At 39.5% G+C, this 10000-nt stretch overlaps 12 non-coding genes across 12 annotated transcripts in view; all 12 read right to left on the minus strand.

Moving 5' to 3' along the window:
• Nucleotides 1-450: 450 nt before the first annotated feature.
• Nucleotides 451-523, minus strand: TRNAR-CCU (transfer RNA arginine (anticodon CCU)). Its single transcript has one exon. It is a non-coding gene; the product is annotated as a tRNA-Arg (tRNA).
• Nucleotides 524-1327: 804 nt separating this feature from the next.
• Nucleotides 1328-1400, minus strand: TRNAR-UCU (transfer RNA arginine (anticodon UCU)). The gene has a single exon. It is a non-coding gene; the product is annotated as a tRNA-Arg (tRNA).
• A 644-nt stretch (nt 1401-2044) lies between these two features.
• TRNAR-CCU (transfer RNA arginine (anticodon CCU)) lies at nt 2045-2117 on the minus strand. Its single transcript has one exon. It is a non-coding gene; the product is annotated as a tRNA-Arg (tRNA).
• An 803-nt stretch (nt 2118-2920) lies between these two features.
• Nucleotides 2921-2993, minus strand: TRNAR-UCG (transfer RNA arginine (anticodon UCG)). The gene has a single exon. It is a non-coding gene; the product is annotated as a tRNA-Arg (tRNA).
• Nucleotides 2994-3637: 644 nt separating this feature from the next.
• TRNAR-CCU (transfer RNA arginine (anticodon CCU)) lies at nt 3638-3710 on the minus strand. The gene has a single exon. It is a non-coding gene; the product is annotated as a tRNA-Arg (tRNA).
• An 803-nt stretch (nt 3711-4513) lies between these two features.
• Nucleotides 4514-4586, minus strand: TRNAR-UCG (transfer RNA arginine (anticodon UCG)). The gene has a single exon. It is a non-coding gene; the product is annotated as a tRNA-Arg (tRNA).
• Nucleotides 4587-5230: 644 nt separating this feature from the next.
• On the minus strand, nt 5231-5303 carry TRNAR-CCU (transfer RNA arginine (anticodon CCU)). The gene has a single exon. It is a non-coding gene; the product is annotated as a tRNA-Arg (tRNA).
• Nucleotides 5304-6747: 1444 nt separating this feature from the next.
• On the minus strand, nt 6748-6820 carry TRNAR-CCU (transfer RNA arginine (anticodon CCU)). Its single transcript has one exon. It is a non-coding gene; the product is annotated as a tRNA-Arg (tRNA).
• An 803-nt stretch (nt 6821-7623) lies between these two features.
• Nucleotides 7624-7696, minus strand: TRNAR-UCG (transfer RNA arginine (anticodon UCG)). The gene has a single exon. It is a non-coding gene; the product is annotated as a tRNA-Arg (tRNA).
• Nucleotides 7697-8339: 643 nt separating this feature from the next.
• TRNAR-CCU (transfer RNA arginine (anticodon CCU)) lies at nt 8340-8412 on the minus strand. Its single transcript has one exon. It is a non-coding gene; the product is annotated as a tRNA-Arg (tRNA).
• An 804-nt stretch (nt 8413-9216) lies between these two features.
• On the minus strand, nt 9217-9289 carry TRNAR-UCG (transfer RNA arginine (anticodon UCG)). Its single transcript has one exon. It is a non-coding gene; the product is annotated as a tRNA-Arg (tRNA).
• A 643-nt stretch (nt 9290-9932) lies between these two features.
• Nucleotides 9933-10000, minus strand: part of TRNAR-CCU (transfer RNA arginine (anticodon CCU)) — a 73-nt gene continuing 5 nt past the window's right edge. Inside the window, exon 1 of the tRNA in view lies at nt 9933-10000. This exon is cut by the window's right edge and continues 5 nt beyond it. This is a non-coding gene — a tRNA (tRNA-Arg).

Below are 10000 nucleotides of genomic sequence, written 5' to 3' on the forward strand. Positions count from 1 at the left end.
TTTCTTCATGAGATTAAAGCTCAGTTGTATGCTTTACATAGCTCTGGATATTTCCAGAAGTGGAGAGAAACTGTTTTGACAGTAGTACAAACTGCTCCTTTCTGGATATGCCAATTTACACACGCTCAAAGGTTGTATGTGTTTCATGAATCCTGACTTGCCCTATTCAAGTAGCTGAAAGCCTGTCACCACCTCTAGAAACAACAGTTACACCAATCCAATTCAAATCATTTTTTCCAAAGGAATATCTTCTGCTGGGTCAAAATTGCATCTGACAAAGATAGGTGTTTAAAAATCTACTTTGTAGTTTCAGAACACCAACATAAGTCCGGAGAGTACAGAAGTAAAATGGTACCATTTCAAAGTTCCTAATACCTCATAAGCTTCTGAGGGGAAGCATGTAATAAATAAATACATTTTTCTAGAAAAGTAATAGTGGATATTGGTTTTCACCTCAGATGGGACTGGAACCCACAATCCCTGGCTTAGGAGGCCAGTGCCTTATCCATTAGGCCACTGAGGCACAGATGAACACTTGCAGTCTAGAGGCATTATTTAAATGTATTCAATCGTCAAACACTGGTGTCTGCACACAGGACATTTCTCAGTTCTCTCCATAAGTAAACTTCCCATTTTCATCCTCTTCCATCCCCGACTTTAACACTCTGTTCTGTGCTATAATGGAGGCTCTGCATTTCGAGCAAGTGGAGAGAAATTGGAGGAGAACCACTTTCGACTCAACACTTCTTCTTTCCTGGATGCTTTTCTCAATAAACTGGGCTTTGACAGTGGTATCAAGCCGTCCTTGTCTTCAGCAGGACACAGAAACAGGCACCAAGTCTCCTAACCAAGTTCAACCACACTCTGCAACTTAATAGACCAATGCTTTACAAATTAGCCAACTGTGTCATCAGCAAAGGCAGCCAATGTGCCAATCCTTTATAATTCTTCTGTAGTACTTTTCTTTCTCGTAGGCAAAATTAGCACTTTAACTGCACAAATCATACAGATTTTTAAACTTGAAGCACTCCATGAACACATACTTACACACCTTGCATTTCATCTACACACCCTTAAGCTAAAAACCCATTCTGTCAAGTCAAAATTCTGCAACCCTATTACATATTCAGTGCGTGTACATAGAAGCACTTCTTAATGCCACTAACATGGACAAGATTTTAGACTGAAGATGCAATCTAAATGACTGTGCAGTATGTACTCCACTTCATGAATAATTAGGAATGAGAACATGATGGCTATAAGAGTATTTGAAGAGCCTGCTTCCATTCTGAACGGAAAGCTGAGTTGTGTGTCCATTGGCAAAAACTGACCACGAAGGGACTCGAACCCTCAATCTTCTGATCAGAAGTCAGACACCTTATCCATCAGGCCACGCGGTCATATGTCCTGCTGTGCTCATTTTTATAATATAGGTGGTATGCAAGGATGGGAAATATGATATTGATAGTTATTTAGGTTTACATCCCATTGTGTTTTTTCAGCTCCTTTCAATTAAAGCACTCTTTTGGAATCTATATAATGAGAATGTCACCAGTACGATAAGCTTTTGTTTTCTTTTTTGCATTTAAACCTCTTTCTTCATGAGATTAAAGCTCAGTTGTATGCTTTACATAGCTCTGGATATTTCCAGAAGTGGAGAGAAACTGTTTTGACAGTAGTACAAACTGCTCCTTTCTGGATATGCCAATTTACACACGCTCAAAGGTTGTATACGTTTCATGAATCCTGCCTTGCCCTATTCAAGTAGCTGAAAGCCTGTCACTACCTCTAGAAACAACAGTTACACCAATCCAATTCAAATCATTTTTTCCAAAGGAATATCTTCTGCCGGGTCAAAGTTGCATCTGACAAAGATAGGTGTTTAAAAATCTACTTTGTAGTTTCAGAACACCAACATGAGTCCGGGGAGTACAGAAGTAAAATGGTACCATTTCAAAGTTTCTAATACCTCATAAGCTTCTGAGCGGAAGCATGTAATAAATATATAAATTTTTCAAGAAAAGTAATACTGGATATTGGTTTTCACCTCAGATGGGACTCGAACCCACAATCCCTGGCTTAGGAGGCCAGTGCCGTATCCATTAGGCCACTGAGGCACAGATGAACACTTACAGTCTAGAGGCATTATTTAAATGTATTCAATCGTCAAACACTGGTGTCTGCACACAGGACATTTCTCAGTTCTCTCCATAAGTAAACTTCCCATTTTCATCCTCTTCCATCCCCGACTTTAACACTCTGTTCTGTGCTATAATGGACTCTCTGCATTTCGAGCAAGTGGAGAGAAATTGGAGGAGAACCACTCTCGACTCAACACTTTTTCTTTCCTGGATGCTTTTCTCAATAAACTGGGCTTTGACAGTGGTATCAAGCCGTCCTTGTCTTCAGCAGGACACAGAAACAGGCACCAAGTCTCCTAACCAAGTTCAACTACACTCTGCAACTTAATAGACCAATGCTTCACAAATTAGCCAACTGTGTCATCAGCAAAGGCAGCCAATGTGCCAATCCTTTATAATTCTTATGTAGTACTTCTCTTTCTCGTAGGCAAAATTAGCACTTTAACTGCACAAATCATACAGATTTTACACTTGAAGCACTCCATGATCACATACTTACACACCTAGCATTTCATCTACACACCCTTAAGCTAAAAACCCATTCTGTCAAGTCAAAATTCTGCAACCCTATTACATATTCTGTGCGTGTACATAGAAGCACTTCTTAATGCCACTAACATGAACAAGATTTTAGGCTGAAGATGCAATCTAAATGACTGTGCAGTATGTACTCCACTTCATGAATAATTAGGAATGAGAACATGATGGCTATAAGAGTATTGGAAGAGCCTGCTTCCATTCTGAATGGAAATCTGAGTTGTGTGACCATTGGCAAAAACCGACCACGAAGGGACTCGAACCCTCAATCTTCTGATCCGAAGTCAGATGCCTTATCCATTAGGCCACGCGGTCATATGCCCTGCTGTGCTCATTTTTATAATGTAGGTGGTATGCAAGGATGGGAAATATGATATTGATAGTTATTTAGGTTTACATCCCATTGTGTGTTTTCAGCTCCTTTCAATTAAAGCACTCTTTTGGAATCTATATAATGAAAATGTCACCAGTACGATAAGCTTTTGTTTTCTTTTTTGCATTTAAACCTCTTTCTTCATGAGAATAAAGCTCAGTTGTATGCTTTACATAGCTCTGGATATTTCTAGAGGTGGAGAGAAACTGTTTTGACAGTAGTAAAAACTGCTCCTTTCTGGATATGCCAATTTACACACGCTCAAAGGTTGTATACGTTTCATGAATCCTGACTTGCCCTATTCAAGTAGCTGAAAGCCTGTCACCACCTCTAGAAACAACAGTTACACCAATCCAATTCAAATAATTTTTTCCAAAGGAATATCTTCTCCCGGGTCAAAGTTGCATCTGACAAAGATAGGTGTTTAAAAATCTACTTTGTAGTTTCAGAACACCAACATGACTCTGAAGAGTACAGAAGTAAAATGGTACCATTTCAAAGTTCCTAATACCACATAAGCTTCTGAGCGGAAGCATGTAATAAATATATCAATTTTTCTGGAAAAGTAAGAGTGGATATTGGTTTTCACCTCAAATGGGACTCGAACCCACAATCCCTGGCTTAGGAGGCCAGTGCCTTATCCATTAGGCCACTGAGGCACAGATAAACACTTGCAGTCTAGAGGCATTATTTAAATGTATTCAATCGTCAAACACTGGTGTCTGCACACAGGACATTTCTCAGTTCTCTCCATAAGTACACTTCCCATTTTCATCCTCTTCCATCCCCGACTTTAACACTCTGTTCTGTGCTATAATGGACTCTCTGCATTTCGAGCAAGTGGAGAGAAATTGGAGGAGAACCACTCTCGACTCAACACTTCTTCTTTCCTGGATGCTTTTCTCAATAAACTGGGCTTTGACAGTGGTATCAAGGCGTCCTTGTCTTCAGCAGGACACAGAAACAGGCACCAAGTCTCCTAACCAAGTTCAACCACACTCTGCAACTTAATAGACCAATGCTTCACAAATTAGCCAACTGTGTCATCAGCAAAGGCAGCCAATGTGCCAATCCTTTATAATTCTTCTGTAGTAATTGTATTTCTCGTAGGCAAAATTAGCACTTTAACTGCACAAATCGTACAGATTTTACACTTGATGCACTCCATGAACACATACTTACACACCTTGCATTTCATCTACACACCCTTAAGCTAAAAACCCATTCTGTCAAGTCAAAATTCTGCAACCCTATTACATATTCCGTGCGTGTACATAGAAGCACTTCTTAATGCCACTAACATGAACAAGATTTTAGGCTGAAGATGCAATCTAAATGACTGTGCAGTATGTACTCCACTTCATGAATAATTAGGAATGAGAACATGATGGCTATAAGAGTATTGGAAGAGCCTGCTTCCATTCTGAATGGAAATCTGAGATGTGTGACCATTGGCAAAAACTGACCACGAAGGGACTTGAACCCTCAATCTTCTGATCCGAAGTCAGACACCTTATCCATTAGGCCATGCGGTCATATATCCTGCTGTGCTTATTTTTATAATGTAGGTGGTATACAAGTATGGGAAATATGATATTGATAGTTATTTAGGTTTACATCCCATTGTGTTTTTTCAGCTCCTTTCAATTAAAGCTCTCTTTTGGAATCTATATAATGAGAATGTCACCAGTATGATAAGCTTTTGTTTTCTTTTTTGCATTTAAACCTCTTTCTTCATGAGATTAAAGCTCAGTTGTATGCTTTACATAGCTCTGGATATTTCCAGAAGTGGAGAGAAACTGTTTTGACAGTAGTACAAACTGCTCCTTTCTGGATATGCCAATTTACACACGCTCAAAGGTTGTATACGTTTCATGAATCCTGCCTTGCCCTATTCAAGTAGCTGAAAGCCTGTCACCACCTCTAGAAACAACAGTTACACCAATCCAATTCAAATCATTTTTTCCAAAGGAATATCTTCTGCCGGGTCAAAGTTGCATCTGACAAAGATAGGTGTTTAAAAATCTACTTTGTAGTTTCAGAACACCAACATGAGTCCGGAGAGTACAGAAGTAAAATGGTACCATTCCAAAGTTCCTAATACCTCATAAGCTTCTGAGCGGAAGCATGTAATAAATATATAAATTTTTCAAGAAAAGTAATACTGGATATTGGTTTTCACCTCAGATGGGACTCGAACCCACAATTCCTGGCTTAGGAGGCCAGTGCCTTATCCATTAGGCCACTGAGGCACAGATGAACACTTGCAGTCTAGAGGCATTATTTAAATGTATTCAATCATCAAACACTGGTGTCTGCACACAGGACATTTCTCAGTTCTCTCCATAAGTAAACTTCCCATTTTCATCCTCTTCCATCCCCGACTTTAACACTCTGTTCTGTGCTATAATGGAGGCTCTGCATTTCGCGCAAGTGGAGAGAAATTGGAGGAGAACCACTTTTGACTCAACACTTCTTCTTTCCTGGATGCTTTTCTCAATAAACTGGGCTTTGACAGTGGTATCAAGCCGTCCTTGTCTTCAGCAGGACACAGAAACAGGCACCAAGTCTACTAACCAAGTTCAACCACACACTGCAACTTAATAGACCAATGCTTTCCAAATTAGCCAACTGTGTCATCAGCAAAGGCAGCCAATGTGCAAAACCTTTATAATTCTTCTGTAGTACTTTTCTTTCTCGTAGGCAAAATTAGCACTTTAACTGCACAAATCATACAGATTTTTACACTTGAAGCACTCCATGAACACATACTTACACACCTTGCATTTCATCTACACACCCTTAAGCTAAAAACCCATTCTGTCAAGTCAAAATTCTGCAACCCTATTACATATTCAGTGCGTGTACATAGAAGCACTTCTTAATGCCACTAACATGGACAAGATTTTAGGCTGAAGATGCAATCTAAATGACTGTGCAGTATGTACTCCACTTCATGAATAATTAGGAATGAGAACATGATGGCTATAAGAGTATTGGAAGAGCCTGCTTCCATTCTGAATGGAAAGCTGAGTTGTGTGACCATTGGCAAAAACCGACCACGAAGGGACTCGAACCCTCAATCTTCTGATCCGAAGTCAGACACCTTATCCATTAGTCCACGCGGTCATATGTCCTACTGTGCTTATTTTTATAATGTAGGTGGTATGCAAGGATGGGAAATATGATATTGATAGTTATTTAGGTTTACATCCCATTGTGTTTTTTCAGCTCCTTTCAATTAAAGCACTCTTTTGGAATCTATATAATGAGAATGTCACCAGTACGATAAGCTTTTGTTTTCTTTTTTGCATTTAAACCTCTTTCTTCATGAGATTAAAGCTCAGTTGTATGCTTTACATAGCTCTGGATTTTTCCAGAATGGTAGAGAAACTGTTTAGACAGTAGTTCAAACTGCTCCTTTCTGGATATGCCAATTTACACACGCTCAAAGGTTGTATACGTTTCATGAATCCTGACTTGCCCTATTCAAGTAGCTGAAAGCCTGTCACCACCTCTAGAAACAACAGTTACACCAATCCAATTCAAATCATTTTTTCCAAAGGAATATCTTCTGCCGGGTCAAAAAGTAAAATGGTACCATTTCAAAGTTCCTAATACCACATAAGCTTCTGAGCAGAAGCATGTAATAAATATATCAATTTTTCTGGAAAAGTAAGAGTGGATATTGGTTTTCACCTCAGATGGGACTCAAACCCACAATCCCTGGCTTAGGAGGCCAGTGCCTTATCCATTAGGCCACTGAGGCACAGATAAACACTTGCAATCTAGAGGCATTATTTAAATGTATTCAATCGTCAAACACTGGTGTCTGCACACAGGACATTTCTCAGTTCTCTCCATAAGTAAACTTCCCATTTTCATCCTCTTCCATCCCCGACTTTAACACTCTTTTCTGTGCTATAATGGACTCTCTGCATTTCGAGCAAGTGGAGAGAAATTGGAGGAGAACCCCTCTCGACTCAACACTTCTTCTTTCCTGAATGCTTTTCTCAATAAACTGGGCTTTGACAGTGGTATCAAGCCGTCCTTGTCTTCAGCAGGACACAGAAACAGGCACCAAGTCTCCTAACCAAGTTCAACCACACTCTGCAACTTAATAGACCAATGCTTCACAAATTAGCCAACTGTGTCATCAGCAAAGGCAGACAATGTGCCAATCCTTTATAATTCTTCTGTAGTACTTCTCTTTCTCGTAGGCAAAATTAGCACTTTAACTGCACAAATCATACAGATTTTACACTTGAAGCACTCCATGAACACATACTTACACACCTTGCATTTCATCTACACGCCCTTAAGCTAAAAACCCATTCTGTCAAGTCAAAATTCTGCAACCCTATTACATATTCCGTGCGTGTACATAGAAGCACTTCTTAGTGCCACTAACATGAACAAGATTTTAGGCTGAAGATGCAATCTAAATGACTGTGCAGTATGTACTCCACTTCATGAATAATTAGGAATGAGAACATGATGGCTATAAGAGTATTGGAAGAGCCTGCTTCCATTCTGAATGGAAATCTGAGTTGTGTGACCATTGGCAAAAACCGACCACGAAGGGACTCGAACCCTCAATCTTCTGATCCGAAGTCAGACGCCTTATCCATTAGGCCACGCGGTCATATGTCCTGCTGTGCTTATTTTTATAATGTAGGTGGTATGCAAGGATGGGAAATATGATATTGATAGTTATTTAGGTTTACATCCCATTGTGTGTTTTCAGCTCCTTTCAATTAAAGCACTCTTTTGGAATCTATATAATGAAAATGTCTCCAGTACGATAAGCTTTTGTTTTCTTTTTTGCATTTAAACCTCTTTCTTCATGAGAATAAAGCTCAGTTGTATGCTTTACATAGCTCTGGATATTTCTAGAGGTGGAGAGAAACTGTTTTGACAGTAGTAAAAACTGCTCCTTTCTGGATATGCCAATTTACACACGCTCAAAGGTTGTATACGTTTCATGAATCCTGACTTGCCCTATTCAAGTAGCTGAAAGCCTGTCACCACCTCTAGAAACAACAGTTACACCAATCCAATTCAAATAATATTTCCAAAGGAATATCTTCTGCCGGGTCAAAGTTGCATCTGACAAAGATAGGTGTTTAAAAATCTACTTTGTAGTTTCAGAACACCAACATGACTCTGAAGAGTACAGAAGTAAAATGGTACCATTTCAAAGTTCCTAATACCACATAAGCTTCTGAGCGGAAGCATGTAATAAACATATACATTTTTCTGGAAAAGTAAGAGTGGATATTGGTTTTCACCTCAGATGGGACTCGAACCCACAATCCCTGGCTTAGGAGGCCAGTGCCTTATCCATTAGGCCACTGAGGTACAGATGAACAGATGCAGTCTAGAGGCATTATTTAAATGTATTCAATCGTCAAATAGTGGTGTCTGCACACAGGACATTTCTCAGTTCTCTCCATAAGTAAACTTCCCATTTTCATCCTCTTCCATCCCCGACTTTAACACTCTTTTCTGTGCTATAATGGAGGCTCTGCATTTCGCGCAAGTGGAGAGAAATTGGAGGAGAACCACTTTCGACTCAACACTTCTTCTTTCCTGGATGCTTTTCTCAATAAACTGGGCTTTGACAGTGGTATCAAGCCGTCCTTGTCTTCAGCAGGACACAGAAACAGGCACCAAGTCTCCTAACCAAGTTCAACCACACTCTGCAACTTAATAGACCAATGCTTCACAAATTAGCCAACTGTGTCATCAGCAAAGGCAGCCAATGTGCCAATCCTTTATAATTCTTCTGTAGTACTTCTCTTTCTCGTAGGCAAAATTAGCACTTTAACTGCACAAATCATACAGATTTTTACACTTGAAGCACTCCATGAACACATACTTACACACCTTGCATTTCATCTACACACCCTTAAGCTAAAAACCCATTCTGTCAAGTCAAAATTCTGCAACCCTATTACATATTCCGTGCGTGTACATAGAAGCACTTCTTAATGCCACTAACATGAACAAGATTTTAGGCTGAAGATGCAATCTAAATGACTGTGCAGTATGTACTCCACTTCATGAATAATTAGGAATGAGAACATGATGGCTATAAGAGTATTGGAAGAGCCTGCTTCCATTCTGAATGGAAATCTGAGTTGTGTGACCATTGGCAAAAACCGACCACGAAGGGACTCGAACCCTCAATCTCCGGATTCGAAGTCAGACGCCTTATCCATTAGGCCACGTGGTCATATGTCCTGCTGTGCTTATTTTTATAATGTAGGTGGTATGCAAGGATGGGAAATATGATATTGATAGTTATTTAGGTTTACATCCCATTGTGTGTTTTCAGCTCCTTTCAATTAAAGCACTCTTTTGGAATCTATATAATGAAAATGTCACCAGTACGATAAGCTTTTGTTTTCTTTTTTGCATTTAAACCTCTTTCTTCATGAGAATAAAGCTCAGTTGTATGCTTTACATAGCTCTGGATATTTCTAGAGGTGGAGAGAAACTGTTTTGACAGTAGTAAAAACTGCTCCTTTCTGGATATGCCAATTTACACACGCTCAAAGGTTGTATACGTTTCATGAATCCTGACTTGCCCTATTCAAGTAGCTGAAAGCCTGTCACCACCTCTAGAAACAACAGTTACACAAATCCAATTCAAATAACTTTTTCCAAAGGAATATCTTCTCCCGGGTCAAAGTTGCATCTGACAAAGATAGGTGTTTAAAAATCTACTTTGTAGTTTCAGAACACCAACATAAGTCCGGAGAGTACAGAAGTAAAATGGTACCATTTCAAAGTTCCTGATACCTCATAAGCTTCTGAGGGGAAGCATGTAATAAATATATACATTTTCAAGAAAAGTAATACTGGATATTGGTTTTCACCTCAGATGGGACTTGAACCCACAATCCCTGGCTTAGGAGGCCAGTGCCTTATCCATTAGGCCACT

The sequence above is a fragment of the Lissotriton vulgaris genome, chromosome 5 (assembly GCF_964263255.1).
Source record: "Lissotriton vulgaris chromosome 5, aLisVul1.2, whole genome shotgun sequence".
Classification (NCBI taxonomy): Eukaryota; Metazoa; Chordata; class Amphibia; order Caudata; family Salamandridae; genus Lissotriton; species Lissotriton vulgaris.